The sequence below is a fragment of the Lygodium microphyllum genome, chromosome 18 (assembly GCF_053477565.2).
Source record: "Lygodium microphyllum isolate KBCC chromosome 18, Lygodium_microphyllum_v1.1.10, whole genome shotgun sequence".
NCBI classification, from domain to species: domain Eukaryota; kingdom Viridiplantae; phylum Streptophyta; class Polypodiopsida; order Schizaeales; family Lygodiaceae; genus Lygodium; species Lygodium microphyllum.
In genome coordinates, this window is record NC_141152.1 from 92,926,592 (window position 1) to 92,939,427 (window position 12,836).

Genomic DNA, 12,836 nt, shown 5'->3' on the forward strand with positions numbered 1-12,836 from the left:
ATCTACAGGGAGTAGAGTTTAAGAATAAGGTTAATCTTAATAAGATTAAACCTTATTATTTCTAAGTATGCTAATATAGAGGAATGCATTGCAGGTCCATGCTGGGGATGATTTGAGACCTGCAAAAGAGCTTAAAAGTCAGTTGATGGGTCGGCTAATCCCTTATCTGGAGCACCCATATCTGGAGCAAAGATATCATCAGGGGAAACTTATCTGGTGGAGCAAAGGATACAAGGTGATTGAGCAAGAAAACGGAAACTTTGTGTGGGAGATTAAAGTCTTCTGCCATCACTGCTTACGACTGTTGACAAGCATCCTTGTTGAGTTCAATGAAGAAGGTGGGATGGAGTCGTCGGTTCATCCTCTCAACATGCTAAACTTTGATTACCATAGTTACGAATAGAGGAGTTCGTGATGGCAGGCTATGTAAACCCATTGTGGACGTATACATTATATTTTGACGGAGCGTCCAGGGGCCCTAATAAAAAAGGGAGTATTGGAGTAGCAATCTGAGATCCCCGACGTAGAGTTACGATGAAGTTAGCTGCTTATCTCGGGGTAGGATTCACTAACAATATGGCGGAGTATAAAGCCTTGATTATGGGATTGCATATTTCCAAACAAGGAGGTATTCGCCGATTGTTAGTAAAAGGGGATTCCCAGTTGATCCTGAATCAGCTAGATAGGACATACACAGTGCAAAATCCCATTCTCTATATGTATCATCGAATTGCAATGACCCTACTTGAGGAGTTTGAGAGAGTGTCTTTTTAGCTGATTCCACGTTATTGGAATCAGTTTGCGGATTCATTGGCAAATCTTGCTTATGAGGAAGACCTCTTCTTTAATTGTGGTCCTAGTTTGGATATTATGATTAATGATGAAACATGACCCAGTAGCTTGTGGGGAATGTTATCAGAGCATGCAATATATGGCAGACGATGTTTGATATGGGTGATGAAAAGAGTAGCTGAGACCAATCTACCGTTGTTATCTTGGACCCATAGGTTAATTAGACAACATGTTATGCGTACGCCTCTTGCTATATATGCAGGAGGGATGGGTCATAACCTTATGCATTTAGTTTAGGGCTACAAGCCCTGTGTTTTCCTCCTTGGGAAGGAACCTATTATTGTATATCTGGATTCTTTCAGGGGAGGATGTGTAGATGCTACTATGTTTTATTAGGCCAAGAGGGCCAGTTTTGCGAGGTGTTACTATTTCATTTCGTTAGGCCAAAAGGGCTGATCAAGTTTTGTGGTGAAGTATTTTATTTCATTAGGCCAAGAGGGCCAGTTGTCTGTTTAGTGCAGGTGCGTTTAATGGTTTCTTGTTTTAGTTTTGTGCTAGACAGGTTTGGAAGAAGAGTTTGGAAGGAGCCTTTTGTTGCATGGAAGCTTCTTGTGGCCCTATCCAGGTGATATCTCTCCTTTATGAGTACTGTGGTTTTTCTGTTATATGTGTTTGTGTACTTGTTAAGGGGTTTTTCCGTTTCTTATTGGGGACCGGCGACCAAGGCATGAAGTTCCAGGTTTCGGTTCAGTATGTTTGAGGAAGGTCTGAGTAGTTGTTGCCTCCTGTAAAGACATTGCCAGGCATTGAAAGACCTATTTTAGAAGGGAGTCCTGGTGACCCTGTTCTGCTAGCCTGCTAGGCAGCCGTTCTAGGAGTTTTTGCTCATTTGTGAGGCAGTTAGAGAAGCCTTCCATAAGAAAATAATGATGATAAAGAGGACATAAACCTTGACTATCTCAAAGACAATTAAAAAAATACAAAGGTGTGTAAAAAGGGGTTCTAACCCCTATACAAGAAGAAAAGAAAAGAAACAAAAATCTATAAGCAGTTGATCATCGCCTAGCGAAGGCCTGATATGTTCCTGGGGACAAGTCAGACCCGAGGCCGATGCCTTGTCTTCCTAGGGGTGGCTTCTTGCTGGAAAAAAGAAATAACTAAGGTTGGAGCAAAAATAAAAGTGAGCGTCAAAGAAGGATTAAGTGTCGCCTTGCAAGGGCTTGCTAGGTTCTTGGGTACCGAGACAGGCCTTGAGGCCGATGCCCTGTTCTCCTTGGGTCACTACGCTCAGCTCCCTCCTTTTTACATGCCCGAGTATGTCAATAAAATAAAACCCTAAAAGAAGAAATGTGCTAAAAGAAAATACTTCTTGAGTCAGGCTGTAGGAGTCCTCGCCTAATAGGAGCTCCTAGTTGTGTTGTCTTTCGTTAGGTAGGTAGTTCAGACCACCACTTAGAGCAACCTCTTTGATAGTTCTTTTTAGTTTGGCCATGTTTGAGCAGTTGGTTAGTGACTAGCTATGGACTTTCTATCAAATTATGCTAGGCCTACTCCTTGTGGATGTCATGCCTTGGTTCTGTCAGGGGGTAGAATGAGCACTGTGTTGTGTTTAATATGTATCTATTTTGTATCAGCTTGATGCTTCCTTTGGTTGTTTCGTACAGATCTATTGTGGAATTCGACGGGCTGAGTCGCCCTATCCCGTGGTCACTAATGAGTGCGAAATTTTGATGCCGATGCCGAGCAGTGCTTAAAAATAGCTAAAAATTACGAATATCAAGGGAAAAATATTCAACAGCGAAGGCGGCGGCTCGACCTAGGACACCTAGGACGATTTTAAGCATCAAAGTGCTTTAAAGGCGCCCGAGCGACACTTGTTAATTTTTTATCATTTTTCAGACTACTGTGCGGGTTGACAAGAGTTACGGGCCAATGCAAGATGTCAAGCCGGGCACCCAAGATTTTTCAGAGCTCAATTCGGAGTCTGGACAGGGAAATGGCCAAGAAACTGGTCAAAATACGAAGGGGTGGACAAAACTTAGCCAAAATGAATAAGTGACCCTTGGGAGCCCAAAAAGGAAATGTAACATGAAATTCTTGGGAAAAAACGTGGAGAGAGAGAGAGGAGGATGGCGGCAGCACGCTGGCGCATTTTTCACCCACATCTTGATGATCATGATCTCCAGGCTGAACACAACCACTACAATTGATCATTGGTAGTGAAACCCCTCTAAATGCTGGTCTTATCGCCGCCCTTCACCCGTCAAATGGTGGTCTCTATGGAAATCTCTGATTCTAGTCTTTCTCTCTCCTCCCTGTCTCTCTTCTAGAGGCAGATTCATGTTGGAAGAAGAAGGATCAACGGATGCTTGTTCAACCGAGATGGGATTGCTCCGTGATGCAAGAGGACGGTAGATTGCTGATTCCGGACTGTCATGGACATTAATGGCTGCTGGAAATCAGTCCCGAGACATGGCAAATAAAAACCCACAACCTGCAAAGAACGGTAATATTATTTTTTACAAAGGAAATTGATGTTTTATGCAATTTGCTTCATGAATATTTGTTCCCATGGGCTGATTATGCATTATGTTATTGTTTGCTATGAGTTTGATCAGTTTATGGTTAGAAAATCAGAAAATTATAAGTGTTATGACTGAAATTAATGGTATAAAACCCGTAAAACACGCATTTAAGAGACAAAATGGGGGTTTTTTTGCAAAATAAAGGGGAAACATGAGATATAACATTAATAAAACCTGAAATTTTTCTACTAAAGAACCTAAGGGCCACAGCCCATAATTAATCTCAATTTCTAATCATTTTTTTATTGAGAATAATAGAAGAAAAATACCAAAAAAATGGTGGAAAATTGGTTTTAAATGGGATAAATTTAAGAAACGGTAAAAAGAAAATTCTAAAAAATTACATAAGTGTATGTGCAATGTATAATGAAGGTAGATCATGAGGTTAGCCTCGGTTTACCCTCATTTCTATCTTTTGTCCGTATTTATTGCTTTCTCTACAAAGAAATACACATAAAATGACTCTTACACCTATCAACGATTGTAAAACATTAAACGGTAGGGTGAGAGAGGAGTTTGAGCGTTAAAGTACAATCTTAAATCTGATTTATGTGTTGCGTCATGGCTATAGGACATTGTTTTAAAATAAAGGAAAAGGCAGCATGAGCGTAAGGCTCGGTGTCTCTCCTTGTTTCAATACATAAACGCTAGCATGGAAATCATGAAAAGATTGGTTTTGCACGATGCACAATGCTGATTTTCTATTGTTTGTGCACTAAACCATTCACATTATGTACTATGCATGGTTCATGGTATCGAAGAAAAATCTCCTAGACTGCATAACAATTGTTTTCTTAGGACTTTGACCCACAATTGAGAGTGTGAGGTTATCCCTTGCCGTAGGGTAGAGGGTCGGCTTCCTAAGGGATTGTGAAGTGAGGAAGCATGGTATATCTCTTGGAAATACGAGAAATATAAAAGAGAGGAGTTTGTGCTCGTTTGTGTTATATGTTTAGCAGTGCATCGAAGGGCCAATCCCTGAGATGTAGGAGAGCTGCAGTATTTGTGTGTCATGGGCATGAGGTCCGGCTAGTGCTATAGCCAGTGCTGGCCCATTTTAGGTCCCATCAGGAAAAAAAAACCCTGAATATCTTAATGGAAATAAATATATACAAAGGTGTGAAAAAAGGGGTTCTAACCCCTGTAAAAATAGAAAAGAAAAGAAAGGAAAATTTATAAGCAGTTGATCACCGCCTAGCAGAGGCCGGGAAGGTTCCTGGGGAGGAGTCAGACCCGGGGCCGATGCCTTGTCTTCCTAAGGGTGGCGTCTTGCTGGAAAAGAAGAAAGTAAGGACAGTTGGAGTGAAAATAAAAGTGAGCGTCAGAAAAGGATTAAGTGTTGCCTTGCGAGGGCTTGGTAGGTTCTTGGTTACCGAGACAGAACCTGAGGCCGATGCCCTGTTCTCCTTGGGTTACTACGCTCAGCTCCCTCCTTTTTACATGCCCGAGTATGGAAATTTAAAAAAAAACCCTAAAAGAAGAAATATGCCAAAAGAAAATACTTCTTGATCAGGCTATAGGAGTCCTCGCCTAGTAGGAGCTACTAGTTGTGTTGTCTTTAGTTAGGTAGGTAGTTCAGACCACCACTTAGGGCAACCTCTTTGATAGTCCTTTTTAGTTTGGCCATGTTTGATCAGTCGGTTAGTGACTAGCTTTGGACCTTCTATCAGATTATGCATGGCCTACTCCTTGTGGATGTCATGCCTTGGTTTTGTCAGGGGGTAGGGTGCGCATTGTGTTGTGTTTTAGTATGTATCCATTTTGTATCAGCTTGATGCTTCCTTTGGTTGTTTTGTGCATATCTGTTGTGGGATTCGACGGGCTGAGTCGCCCTATCCCATGGTCGCCAATGAGAGCAGATTTTTGAGCTCGGGATGTGCCTAAAATTTGCCAAAAAATCCGAAATTTAGGGAAAAAATATTTAACATCGAAGGCAGCGGCTCCAGCTAGGACGATTTTAAGCACCAAGTGAAAGACAACTTTTAAAAGGCGCTCGAGCAACACTTGTGAATTTTTGATAATTTTTCAGACTGCCGTGCGGGTTGTCAGGAGTTTCCAGCCAATGCCGGATGTAAAGCCAGACGCGCATAAATTTACAGCACTCGAATCGGAGCCCGGACAGGGAAATGGCCAAGAAACCGATCAAGATATGAAGAGGTGGACAAACTTTGGGCCAAATGGGCATGACCTTTAGGGAGTTGGGGTATTTTATGCCAAGATGAAACTTAGCATGAAATTGTCAAGAGAGAGAGCATGAAGAAACGTCGCCTGCCTGCACGCCAAAATTTGCGCCAACATGATGGGGATCATGATTGCAGCCTACAAGCAACCTACCTAACCGATCATACCCCCGATCTTCCCTCTCTCTGTTGATCATATCGCCATTCTTCGCCCATCCAATGGTGGCCTAAGTGAAGAGAGCCAATTCTAGTATTTCTCTCTCCTCCCTCTCTCTCCCCTAAGGGGCTGTTCTTGTGTGCAAGAGGAAAATGAAGAATGGTGAAGGAAAGCTTGTCCGGTTGGCACCGAATTGCTTCTGGATCGATGTAGACATGAAGATTACTGATTCTGAAGATGTTGGACATTGAATGTGGGCTAACCCGCACTTCGACACCAAAATCAAGATCCTGAAACACGAAGCCTAAGCGGTAATTCAATTTTTATGAAGAAAAAATGAGTTTTTATGCTATTTGGTTGATGAAACATTATTCCCATGGGCCGATTATGCATTATGATGTTTTTTTTCTATGAGTTTTATCAGTTTATGATCTAAAAATTAGAAATCATAAGTGATATGGCTGAAATTAATGGTATAAAACCCGTAAAACACGCGTTTAAGGGATAAAATGGTTTTTTTTTGCAAAATAAATGAGAAATATGAGACATAATGCCAAAAAAACATGAAATTTTGCTCTCAAGAAACCTAAGGGCCATAGCCGACAATCAATTTTGATTTCTAGTCATTTTTTATTGGAAAAAAATAGAGAAAAAATACAAAAAATGGTAGAAAATGGGTTTTAAATGGGAGAACATTAGGAAATTGTAAAAGAAAAATTCTAGAAAATTACATGTGTGTTTATGCAATGTATAATGAAGGTAGAGCATGAGGTTGGCCTTGGTTTACCCTCATTTCTATGTTTCCGTCCGTGTTTATCGCTTTCTTTATAAAGAAATACACATAAAATGACCCTTTCACCTATCAACGAATGCAAAACATTAAAGAGTAGGGTGAAGGGGGAGGTTGAGTGTCAAAATATAAATTAAAATCTGATTTATGTGTTGCATCATGCCTATAGGACGTTGTTTTAAAATGAAGGGGAAGGGAGCATGAGCGTGAGGCTCGATGTCTTTTCTCTTTGCAGTACATAAACGCTAGCATGGAAATTATGAAAAGATTGGTTTCACATGATACACAATGCTAATTTTCTTATGTGTGTGTACTAAACCATTCACATTATGCACTATGCATAGTTCATGGTATCAAAGGAAAATCTCCTAGACTGCATAGCAATTGTTTTCTTAGGACTTTGACCCACGATTGAGAGTGTGAGGTTATCCCTTGCTGTAGGATAGAGGGTCAGTTTCCTAAGGGACTATTAAGTAAGGACAAATGGTATATCTCCTAGAAATACGAGAAATATAAAAGATAGGAGTTTGTGTTTGTTTGTTTTATATGTTGAACAGCGCATCAAGGGACCAATCCTTGCGATGAAGGAGAGCTGCAGTGGGGCCACGATGTTTCTACTGAGAGGTTGCCTCCATGTGTGTGATCATGGCATTGCCAATGTGTATGGGTTCTCCCTTTGAGGAGTTTATGGAAAGGGAAACATTGGACTATAAACTATAAACGCATAGATTAGGCTTTAGGATAGTTTTTCCTTTAGCAGTAGATAGACTCTCCTGGTCCCTGAGGCCGTGAGGGTGTTTGTCTGTCATGAGCATGAGGTCTGGCTAGTGCCATAGCCAGTGCGGGTCCATTTCAGGTCCCATCACCTCTCAAGGTAACTCTTCTCTCTCTCTCTCTCTCTCTCTCTCTCTCTCTCTCTCTCTCTCTCTCTCTCTCTCTCAAGCTCCTTCTTGCAATTTCTTAGAGGGGTATCCTCCTACCTCACTCTCTCTACCTCTCTCTTGCAACCTCTCATGGTCTCCTTGTCCTTCTCTAGCTGCTCCTCCCCATGCCTCATATTTATAGCTAAACAAAAGAAGAAGGGTTGTGGCTGAGAAGAAGAGCTCTTTATGAAGGGGATCTTGGAAAAATCAGCAATGTGACGTTGAGATCACAATTTTGATATTTTCGTTGAAAGGGGAGTAAAACCCCAAGACACTTTCTTAGAAATCTTCCAAATCACTCCTTCTTATCCTTGTTTCAAGTGTTGTTTACTGCATTTAAATTGCAATCGCGATGCACGTGATTTCACCAATCCTTCTTTTTTTGTATTAAATCTCCAAAACAAGTTGAAAAAAACAATTTCTTATTTTTACATGACATTGTGTTCTAGAAATCTCCATAGCTTTTTAGGATTTTTACAATAAGTAATATCTGAAATATCTAAAACATGCTAGTTTTGCCAAAAAATCTTATATTTTGGGACCATCCATACTACACACATTAATACGAGTGATTAATTTGGCTCATAACTCTCGTTCACATTGTAACTTCCGTGAAGGGTGGCTACAATCCTTGTTAATGGAGGAAAATTATCGGATTAGGACTCTTTATTTTCTAAATATTTTTAATTAAATAAAAATATTAGTTATTCTTTAGTTAGTAACCTTACTAACTTATTAATTCACTAACTAACTTTCGAACTAGCCATAATTGCGTGGAAGTATTACATCCTCCTCTCCTTAGAGAAATCGAGATGTCCTCATCTCGAGAGAAACCATGGGTATTGTTGATGAAGAGCATTCTCATCTATCCATGTAGCATCTTCTTTAGGATAATCCTTTCACTAGACAAGGTATTCTCTAAGGGTTCTACTCTTCAATTCTCTCTCCTTAGTATATAGGATTTTATTTGGTTGTAGCTCAAGTACTCCTTGGCTAGGCATTACAATTTGTTGATCACTTAGTACATGGCTAGTATTAGGCACATATTTCTTTAGTAGACTATCATGAAATACGTTGTGAACTTTTACATTTTCAGGGAGTTGAAGTTTCTAAGCATTAGCTCCTAGGCTTTTGAGGATCATATAAGGCCTGCAATACCTCAAGCTAAGCTTTTTAAACTCTCCCAATGATAAGGAACTCTTCTTGGGTCGTACACAAATGAAAACCATATCCCCCTCCTTGAAGAGCCACTCTTGCATGTTTAAATCCGCATAATCCTTCTACCTATCCTTTGCAGCTTTGATGTCTTGCCTAATGACCTTAACCTCTTCATCCATTTCTTCTAGCATCTTCTTGGAAGCCTCTACTCTTAAAGTAGGGTCCCAAAAATTTAAGGAGAACGGCAATCATGCCCATACAACACTTGGAAAGGTGTCATTTGAATGCTTTGATAGAAGGAAGCATTGTAGGGAAACTCTACCAAGGGTAGATATTGAATCAACGTCTTGGGTTTGTGACAACAATATGCTCTAAGCACATCTTCAATCACTTGATTGACCCTTTCTAATTGGCCATTAATTTGAGGATGATAGGCCAAACTAAAATAGAGTTGAGTCCCAAGAGCTTCAAATATCCCTATCCAGAAATAGTTGTGAAAAGGGAGTCTTGATCACTAATGATCCTCTTGAGTAGACCATGGATTTTGAATATCTCCTTAATGAACAGTCCACGGCAATATCTGAAGCTTTATAATTTGTCATTAGTGGGATGAGATGTGAAACGTTGGTGAGTATATCTACTATAGCCGTAATTGATTTGTACCCACCTAGAACTGGAGGTAACCCAAAAACAATGTCTATGCTAATAAATTCCCACTTCATTTGAGGGATGTCGAGCGATTGTAGCTTTCTAGGCATCTTGACATGCTCTGCCTTGATGCGTTGGGAAGACAAACATTTTGTGACATATTTGAGTAAATCTCCCTTAAGTCTTTCCCAATGATATCTCTTCATGACCATGTTAAGAGTCTTCGTGTATCCTGGAAGACCAAAGAAAGAGGAATCATGTGGTTCCCAGACTATCCGTTGTTTAAGTCTGTGGCTCGAAGGAATACATAGTCTTGTCTTGAAGTAGACTAGACCTTCATAAATAGAGTACTCTTGGTATTTAACTTTGAGTTTGGGACTTTGGTCCTTTATCATTTCCTGATATTGTGGGTAATGTTTAGAGTTTTCCCTAGCCAATTTGAGGATAGGGTTGCTTAGCATTGACACCATGGTGGCTAGTGATCTGGTCGGTGAAGGTTCCTCCATAACGAGAGAGTTCAGGAATGCTTTATGACTTCAGGAATCACCGGCCACATTTTCCTTGCTAGGTCTATATCTGATTTCAAAGTCATACTTGTGTAGCACCTTGCCTCATGCTCAGGTTAGCCTAGGTGAAGATCCATTTGAGGCTCTTGTGATCTGTGACCAAGGAGAATTTGTTGCCGACCAAGTAGTGCCTCCAAAGTTTAAGGGAATGAATGATAGCCAACATGTCCAAGTCATGAGTAGCATAATTTTTCTCATGGGTTTTAAACTTCCTTGAGGAATATGCAACATGATGACCTTCTTGCATTTAGTACATAGAGCCTAGTGTGCAAGTGAGCTAGCATCTGTAACAACTTCAAACTTCTTGCTCAAGTCTAGGAGCTTTGAAATTGGTGATGTTACTAAGCTATGTTTGAGCTGGTTGAAGCTCATTGGTTCAATGGGGCTGTCCACTGAACCTATGGCAACCTGTTGCTTTAGTAGATGTGTGAGGGGTGCCACAACTAAGGCATAATCTTTGATGAAAATTCTATTCCATATTGTTAGACCAAGAGAGCTACGCACTTTCTTAATAGTGATTGGTGGGGGTCTTTCTTGTACATCTTTAACCTTTGCAGGACCCACAGAGATTCCCTCTTCTGATACAATGAAGGCTAGATACTCAATTTGTCATTTGAGAAAGGCACACTTTTTCTTTTTGGCATAAAGCTTGTGCATTGTCATGATTTCAATGACAATGCAAAGTTGAGGTTCATGGTCTTCTTCTTCCTTGGAGTAGACTAGGGTGTCATTAAAAAAAACAAATACAAACCCATCAAGGTATGGTCTTAAGATATCTTGCATTAGCCATTTGAATGTAGGAGGAGCATTCGTTAATGGAAAGGACATTACTGTGAACTCAAAATGACCATATCAGGTGTTAAAAGCTATCTTTGGAATATCCTCATCCTTTATGCGAATTTGGTAATACCCTAACCTTAACTCAAATTTTGAGAAGATTTTTGCCCCTTGTAGGCAATCAAGTAGCTCGTTTATCCTTGGTATAGGATATTTATTCTTAATGGTTACTTGATTCATCCCTCTGTAGTCGATGCATAGCTAGAGCATTCCATCCTTCTTCTTTTGAAACAACACAAGAGATCTCCATGCTAAACTACTAGGCTGATTGAACCCCTAATCTAAAAGTTGTTTGAGTTGCTCCTTTAATTGGATGAGTTTGGGAATAGACATTCTGTAAGGTCTTTTTGCGATTGGAGTGGCACTTGGTATGACTTTGATCTCATGATCAATCTCCCTTGGGGGCATCACTCCAATTGCAAAAAGACTATGGTGTTATTCTAGAATGAAAACCATATTCCCATCCTCGAAGAGCCAATCTTGGCTGTTTAAATCTGCATAAGCCTTCTGCCTATCCTTGGCAGCTTTCATGTCTTGCCTAATGGGCTTAATCTGTTCATCCATTTCTTCTAGCATCTTCTTGGAAGCCTCAACTCTTAAAGTAGGGTCCCAAAAATTTAATGGAGAAGGGAAATCATGCCAATACAATGCTTAGAAAGGTGTCATTTGAATGCTTTGTTAGAAGGAATCATTGTAGGCAAACTCTACCAAGGGTAGATATTGAATCCACTTATTGGGTTTGTGACAGCAATATGCTCTAAGCACATCTTCAATCACTTGATTGACCCTTTCTAATTGGCCATTAGTTTAAGGATGATAGGCCAAACTAAAATAGAGTTGAGTCCCAAGACCTTCAAATATCCCTATCCAGAAATTAGTTGTGAAAAGGGAGTCTCGATCACTAGTGATCCCTTTGTGTAGACCATGGAGTCTGAATATCTCCTTATTGAGCAGTCTGCGGTGATATCTGAAGCCTTATAATTTGTCATTACTGGGATGAGATGTGAAACCTTGGTGAGCATATCTACTACAGCCATAATTGAGTTGTACCCACCTGGAACTGGAGGTAACCCAACAACAAAGTCCATGCTAATAAATTCCCAGGCAAAACCTGAAATATTTGAGGAAGACAAAAATTCTGTGAAATATTTGAGTAAATATCCCTTAAGTGTTTCCCAATGATATCTCTTCATGACCATGTTAAGAGTCTTCGTGTATCCTGGAAGACCAAAGAAAGGGGAATCATGTGCTTCCCATAGTATTCATTGTTTAAGACTTTGGCTCGAAGGAATACATAGTCTTATCTTGAAGTAGACTATACCTTCATAGATAGAGTACTCTTGTTATTTAACTTTGAGTTTGGAACTTTGGTCCTTTTCTAGTATCTCCTTTATCATTTCCTAATATTGTGGGTCATGTTTAGAGTCTTCCCTAGGTAATTTGAGGATAGGGTTGCTTAGCATTGACACCATGGTGGCTAGTGATCCAGTCGTTGAAGGTTCCTCCATAACGAGAGAGTTGAGGAATGCTTTATGACTTCAGGCATCACTGACCACATTTTCCTTGCTATGTCTATATCTGATTTCATAGTCATACTCGTGTAGCACCTTGATCCAGCCACATTGCCTCATGCTCAGGTTAGCCTAGGTGAAGATCCATTTGAGGCTCTTGTGGTCTGTGACCAAGGAGAATTTGTTGCCGGCCAAGTAGTGCCTCCCGAGTTTAAGGGAATGAATGATAGCCAACATGTCCAAGTCATGAGTAGCATAATTTTTCTCATGGGTTTTTAACTTCCTTGAGGAATATACAACATGATGACCTTCTTGCATTTAGTACATAGAGCCTAGTATGCAAGTGAGCTGGCATCTATAACAACTTTGAACTTCTTGCTCAAGTCTAGGGGCTTCAAAATTGGTGTTGTTACTAAGCTATGTATGAGTTGGTTGAAGCTCACTGGTTCAGTGGGACTTTCCACACTATGGAAACCTGTTGCTTTAGTAGATGTGTGAGGGGTGCCACAACTAAGGCATAGTCTTTAATGAAGAGTCTATTCCATCTTGTTAGACCAAGAAAGCTACGCGCTTCCTTAATAGTGATTGGTGGGGGTCCTTCTTGTACATCTTTAACCTTTGCAGGATCCACAGAGATTCCCTCTTCCGATACAATGAAGGCTAGATACTCAATTTGTCACTTGAGGAAG